The 7,764-nt window shown below is 36.1% G+C and overlaps 1 non-coding gene across 1 annotated transcript; it reads left to right on the top strand.

Annotated features, from left to right (window-relative positions):
• Positions 1-1,346: 1,346 nt before the first annotated feature.
• Positions 1,347-1,453, top strand: LOC141716531 (small nucleolar RNA R71). The gene has a single exon (XR_012573237.1). It is a non-coding gene; the product is annotated as a small nucleolar RNA R71 (small nucleolar RNA).
• The last annotated feature ends 6,311 nt before the right edge of the window (positions 1,454-7,764 follow it).

Here is a 7,764-nt window from a genome sequence, read left to right as displayed (position 1 = left end):
ATACCTCTCGGATACGTAATAGAACGGTCGGCCAACTACAAGGTCATATAAGTTGGTTTGGGATCAGGTAAGTCCATTTGCTTGAAGATTGACAAAGGCAAAAGATTGATGCTAGCTCCCAAGTCACATAAGCATCTATCAAAAGATATTTTCCCAATAGTACATGGAATAGTAAAGCTTCCTGGATCTTTAAGCTTTGGAGGCAACTTCTGTTGTAGCACAACACTGCATTCCTCAATGAGAGCGATAGTCTCTAAGTCATCTAGCTTCACTTTCTGAGAGAGAATACCTTTCATATACTTTGCATAACTAGGCATCTGCTCAAGAGACTCAGTGAAAGGTATGTTGATGTGAAGTTTCTTGAACACCTCTAGAAACTTCTCGAATTGCTTGTCCAGTTTTTTTTTTCTGCAGCCTCTTAGGAAAAGGCGGTGGAGGATAGATCTGTTTCTCCCCTATATTACCCTCAGGCAGAGTGTGTTCAACAGTAGTCTTCCTTGGTTCCACTTCTTCATCCTGCTGCTCTACTTTTTTCTCAGCTCCAGTTTTTTCAGCCAACTCTTGAGTTTGTTCGGGATTAGCAACCTTCCCAGACCTCAAAGTGATTGCCTTTACCTGCTCTTTAGCTTCCTTCTTTCCTGGAACTTCAGTGTCACTGGGTAGTGTACCAGGTTGACGATTTAGGAAGGCATTGGCAATTTGCCCAATTTGATTTTCCAATGTCTTGATAGAAACTGCTTGGCTCTTGCACATAAGATTCAACTCCTCCAATTCAGATTTTTCATTAGCTTGCTGCAGTTGGAATTATTGTTTTGGTGCATATTGCGGTTGTTAAAAACTAGGGGTTGTACTGCTTAGCTGAATACTAATGATAAGGCTATTGAACCGCCTTCTGAGCATTGCTCTAACTGAAATTAGGATGATTGCGGTTGTTTGGATGATAGGTGGCTGGTACAGGTTGCTGCGATCACTGGAAGTTGCTCACGAACTGAGCTGATTCATTAGAAATTGCGAACTGATCAGTTTCATGGGCACCAGCACAAAGCTCACAAATACTAGTGATTTGATTAACTCCATAATTAGCCAAAGTGTCCACCTTCATTGTCAAAGCTTTAAGTTGGGTAGCGATAGCAATTGCTGCATCCAACTCCAGAATTCCTGCAACTTTTCCCTGAGTCAATCTCTGGGAAGGATTTTGGTACTCATTAGCAGCCATCAGTTCAATAAGTTCATAAGCTTCATCACAACTCTTAGCCCACAAGGCTCCTTCTGATGCTGCATCAAGCATGGGCCTAGAAGTAGGACCCAATCCATTGTAGAAATAGTTGATAATCATCCAATCAGGCATGCCATGGTGTGGGCACTTCCTTAGCATCTCCTTATATCAATCCCAAGCCTCAAACAGAGATTCTCCAGTTTGCTGCGCAAACTGGGTAAGAGCATTCATGATTGCTGTTATCTTCGCCATGGGGAAGAATTTAGTGAGAAACTTTTGAGCAAGTTCTTCCCAAGTTTCGATAGAACCTGCTGGTAGAGAATGTAACCAACACTTAGCGTTGTCCCTCAGAGATAATGGAAAGAATCATAGCTTGATAGCATCTTCAATCACACCATTGAACTTAAAAGTATCACAGATCTCGATAAAATCCCTGATGTGCATGTTGGGGTCTTCGATAGGAGAACCCCCAAACTGTACTGAGTTCTGTATCACCTGGATCGTGCTTGACTTGATCTCAAAAGTGTTAGTCGTGATGTCTAATCGAATGATGCTGGACTAATGTCATTAATCTTAGGCTTAGAATAGTCCATCAAAGCCTTCAGATTTCCTGCTTGATCACCCATAGCTACTGTGGCGCCCTCCAAACCCGAGTCAGAAGTTTGGGGTCCACACACACACACCATATTTATAACCTGCTTATAACAATAATAAAGATAATAATAATATGCAGTGACCCTACTTACCAACTACCATGGACCAGAACAGGTTAAAGTATGCACACAAGCCACACACACACTTATATTACAAACGACCAAATCCCAGCTATTCAAACTTACAACTGAATATTAAATATTATTACAAACTTTACAAACTTAAACTATCCCAAAAGCTGTCAGCTAGCTTAGCTTGATCAACCTGGACCCCTAGCTCTCGCACTGGATTGGGGATTCTCGCTACCATCAGGTTCCTTCTTAACCGAAAAAGAACATAAACAACATCGCACAAATGAGCTAACTATCTCAGCAAGTCACATTGACAAGGATTAGAATAATGATCATCAAGTGAAAAGAGTTAAGGTATCAAGTGAACAATGATTAATGATTTAGAATTGGATATTATGTTTTCATTTTTAAAAACCAAGGTTAGGCTGCTGATCAGTCACGTACTAACCCCGAGCAAGGAACACAGCTCTGCTCTAATTACTGGATCCAAGGCACACATTGGCCTAACTTGACCACCAATCTGGTCTGACCACGAATCTGGTCCACAATTTTATAAAATAATCCAATTCTAACATAATATAAGAATAAACAATGTAAAGCAATAAACAAAGTCATAAGCAACATAGGATGTCGAATAATGAGATGGTTTCAATCTTCACCAAGGAACAATATGGCAATTTCAAAGAATGGCTATCAGGTAATGAAAGAATTGGATAAAAAGGAATCAAAGTTTCAAGGTTATAAGGATTTGGTCTTTCAAAGCATAAGGTACAATGGTTTGAATATGTAAGCAATTTGATTCAGTGGTTGTATTTAGTTTGTATGTATTTGCGGAGTAGTATCGTATATCTATGGATTGTATCCGGGTATTCAACAATCAATGGTTCAGAAAGAATAAGGTTTATGGTTCAAAGATCAATAACTGGAATCAAGGTTTAGGGTTCAGTGCTTCAAAGCACTTGCAATATAAAACATAACTATCAATAATCTACAATAGATCTCGAGAAAGTTCAGAACACTTGCCTGATATTAGCTTGCTATACTTAACCAGTTTCCAATCACAATCTCTTACTCCTCGACTATCTGCTTCCCTTTCCTAAGCATTTCCTCTTCTGCTCACATATAATAAGTATCTATCAATACTCAACTCATATAATTCTATTCGGTATACACTTCTACCTACCCTTCGTTTTACCCAAATCCGACTAACGGATTGAAAGTCATGCTAAAAACAAGTAAACATTGAACATATAGACTGATAGTCAACCAAACAAGTCACATATAGCACATAGCACGTCAAACAATCAATGAAATTTCATTTATAAGGAAATCTCGGGTCTTGAACAGTCTTTCGTGGCATTTAATATGATTTTTAAAATATTTTTCGGAGTCAAAACGGGTCGTTGGGTCAATTTTAAAGCAATAGACAGGGTTTGATTGGCTAAATCTGGCTTCAAATAATTTTATAATAATTATCGAGCCTTGAAAATAATTTAAAATAATATTTTAAAGCTCAAAACTATTTTTTGGAGTTTTTAAATCATTTATAAATAATTAAATCTAATTAAATAATTAATTAAAATCAATTAATAATTAATTAAATCAATTAATTTATGAATTAATTGACCAATTAATCAATTAATTATTAACTAAAATTAATTAACTAATTAATTCTGATTTATTTTTGAATTAAAAATAATTTTTGGAAATTAAAATAATATTTTTTTTGGAATTTTCAGTAATTAAAAATGAATTTTTATAATTAAAAAATAAGAAATATAATTTTTAAATAATTTATAAACATGAATCCCTTATTTGCAAAATTTATAAACTACAGGGACCAAACTGCATCGTTCTTAAAAGTATGGATACTAAACTGTAATTTTCCCAAGGTTCACCGGAAAACACCTATGTCTCGCCGGAGAAGACGATCCAGGGATGCTCAGGCCACCATCACCTCTAGATCACATCTACACAACACCAGGAACACAACCATGCCATCAATTCATTCAAATAATTCCTAAGTTGGCCTGAAATTGGCCGAGAAGGTCGCCGGTTTCCGGCGAGCTCGACGTAAACTTCAAATGACAACTCCCTCCTCTACAAACCTCGTCGATTTGCAAGACTTATACAAATCGATTGCAAATTTCATAAGGAACACAACCCACCCCTCTAGAACATCTATCTATCCCGAAATAAGAAACCCCCAAATTCAATTAAAAACATTCAAACGAATTATAAACCCTAATTTCAAAATTCGAAAATTAAACTCAATTTTGAACATGTTATTGAACTCCAAATCAGTCATATGACATATCAAAATCATTAGGAAAACAAGATCTACAACATGTAAGCATCAAATCATTTAAACAATCATCCGTACAAAAGTTCATATTTTTAATCAAAATAATTCGAAATTAATAAAAATTATAGAAAAATAACCTTTGATTTTGCAGTTCTGAAACTTGTATAATCTGATAGTACTCTTGAAACCCTTCGATTTGGTTACTCGAGCTTTCCAAACAAAGATCAATAACACCTCCGATTTGCAGTTTGATTCTTGAAAGGTTATATGAATATATGTATTTTCTCTGTAAAATTATATAATTACTGTTTGCAAATGATTTTTGGTACGAAATGAAATACGGTAAAGGCTATTTATAATTACGGAAAATTAGTATCCCATTGGATCATTCTGGATATAAAATAGTACGCTTATTTATAAAAACAGATCCAAACGGTAACGGTTTTCGAGATAATTATCCAAATCTGTACAATTTGTACTGCGGTCTTGGTTTCAGTGCCTGGTTTCTCGTATTACGAGGTGATAATTATAATCGTTTAATAAAAAGATCCCGTTTATCAAAAATACGAGTTTTATTGATTTACCGAAATGAATTTTGCATCGAAAATATTGCGCCGGGACCCGCACAGGACAAACCATACGCTGGATCGAAAAAGTCGAAACATGGAAAATGCTTAAGATATTGCAATTAGGTTAGGAAGGAGTTTTCGGAAGAGTTTTGGGTTATAAAAACGTAAAAACGGGTGAAGTCGGCTGGTTCCCGATTAAATTAAATAGTTTATAAATACTCGGAAAAAGAATTTATAAAATCCATAAGTTTCCTATAAAATCATAAATCAACATAAAAATAAATAGGAAGATATGACAATTATCTATATTTTATTTTGGACATATAAAATTAAAATACTCAATTTATATTATTTTTAAACATCCAAACACATATACCATTTAACAAATAATTCGCAGAATAAATACTGAACATGCATAATATTTATTTATTAGCAAAAATAATTACACGATATATCTCAGATATTACATCCTTCCCCCTTAAAAGGATTCTGTCCTCGGAATCTCCTAAGAAAACAAATGAGGGTACTTTTCTCTCATATCACTTTCTAACTCCCAGGTTGACTCTTCAACCTTTGGGTTTCTCCACAGTACTCTTACTAACTTTACCACTTTATTTCTTAACACTTTCTCTCTTTCTTCTAGAATCTCTATCGGACTCTCTACATACGACAAATCTGCTTGAAGCTCTATTGGTTCGTATTCGATTACATGCCTGGAGTCTAGATTATACTTCTTAAGCATCGATACGTGAAAAACATTGTGAATGTGCTCCATGTGCGGGGGTAATGCCAACTCGTAAGCTACTTTGCCAACACGCTTTAGAATTTCAAAAGGTCCAACATATCTAGGGCTCATTTTTCCTTTCTTCCCAAATCTTGTCAATCCTTTCCACGGCGATACTTTCAGTAATACCAGATTTCCTTATTCGAATTCTATATCTTTCCTTGATTGATCTGTATACTTCTTTTGACGGTCTTGTGTTGCTATCAATCTCATCTGGATAACTTCAACAACTTCCTTCGCCTGTTGCACCAATTCAGGTCCAAGTATTTTGCGTTCTCCTACTTTGTCCCAATATACGGGAGATCGACATTTGCGTCCATAGAGAGCTTCATAAGGTGGCATCCCAATATTGGCATGATAACTATTGTTTTAAGCAAATTCTACCAACGGTAAATGCTCATCCCAACTTCCTTTGAAATCAATGGCACAAACACGCAACATGTCTTCGATTGTCTGGATTGTTCTTTCACTCTGGCCGTCCGTCTGTGGATGGTAAGCCGTACTCATGTTTAATCTCGTTCCCAAACATTCTTGAAAACTCTTCCAAAATCTTGAATTAAATCTCGGATCTCGATCGGATACGATAGACACAGGAACTCTATGACGAACTATGATTTCTTTCAGGTACAAATGGACTAACTTATCTAGTGAAAATCTTTCATTTATAGGCAGAAAATGAGCTGATTTAGTAAGTCTGTCCACTATAACCCAAATGGCATCATGATTAGCTTTCGTCCTTGGTAATCCAACTATGAAATCCATGGAAATATGCTCCCACTTCCACTCTAGAATCTCTAATGGCTGTAACAATCCACTTAGTCTCTGATGCTCTACTTTAACTCTCTGACATGTATAACATCTGCTAAACCATTCTGCAATCTCCCTCTTCATATCTGGCCATCAATAATTTTCCTTTAAATCTCTGTACATCTTGGTACTCCCTAGATGGATTGAATACCTTGAATTATGAGCTTCCTGTAAAATTTCATTCTTCAACTCCATTACTGGTGGAATCCAAATTCTAGAAGAAAACCTAAGAATACCTTGATCGTCCTTTTGCGTGCATAATTCCTCACCTACCAAACGATTAATGTCCTGATCCATTACCTCTTCTTGACACTTCTTTATATTCCCTAATAACTCCGGCTGGAAAGTCATACTATACATTTTTGCTTCATCAGGCTTGCAAACTCTAATCTCCAATTCCAGTTTCTGAAATTCCTTATATATCTCTTCGGGTACTGATAACACATTCAACTTTTTTTTCTGACTTATCGCGTCTGCCACAACGTTTGCTTTACCGGGATGATAGTTAATTGTGCAGTCGTAATCCTTAATCAACTCTAACCATCTTCTCTGTCTCATATTAAGCTCCTTCTATGTGAATATGTACTTCAATCTTTTGTGATCCGTATAAATCTCACATTTTTCTCCATATAAATAATGTCTCCAAATCTTCAAAGCGAATACTATAGCTACTAGCTCCAAATCATGAGTAGGATATTTTTGTTCGTGTGGTTTCAATTGCCTTGACGCATACGCAATAACCTTATCATGCTGCATCAGAACGCATCTGAGTCCTTTATGAGAAGCATCGCTATAGATTACAAATTTTCCTTGATCGTCTGGAAGTGACAAAATAGGTACCATGATTAATCTTCGCTTTAATTCCTGAAAACTTTCTTCACATTTATCATTCCATATAAACTTTTCATTCTTCCATGTAAGCGTTGTCAATGGTGTTGCAATCCTTGCGAAATTTTGAACGAATCATCGATAATATCCCGCTAGTCCCAATAAACTTCTCACCTCTGTTGGTGTTCTCGGTCTTTCCCAATTTGTAATTGCTTCAATCTTTGCTGGGTCCACTTTGATCCCTTCATTACTGACTATGTGTCGTAAGAACTGGACTTCTTGTAACAAAAACTCACACTTTGAGAATTTGGCATATAACTTCTTTTTCCTTAAAATCTCCAAAGATGTTCTCAAATGTTCTGCATGATCCTCTTCTGTCTTTGAATAAATCAAAATATCATCTATAAACACAATAATGAACTTGTCAAGATATTCGTTGAAAATTCTGTTCATCAGGTCCATGAATGCTGCTGGGGCATTGGTCAATCCAAATGACATCACTAAGAATTTATAGTGTTCGTACCTCGTTC

This window comes from Apium graveolens, chromosome 3, assembly GCF_009905375.1.
Source record: "Apium graveolens cultivar Ventura chromosome 3, ASM990537v1, whole genome shotgun sequence".
In the NCBI taxonomy this organism is placed as follows: Eukaryota; Viridiplantae; Streptophyta; class Magnoliopsida; order Apiales; family Apiaceae; genus Apium; species Apium graveolens.
Note: the sequence above shows the minus strand (reverse complement) of the source record. Positions and strands in the feature narration are given on the sequence as shown.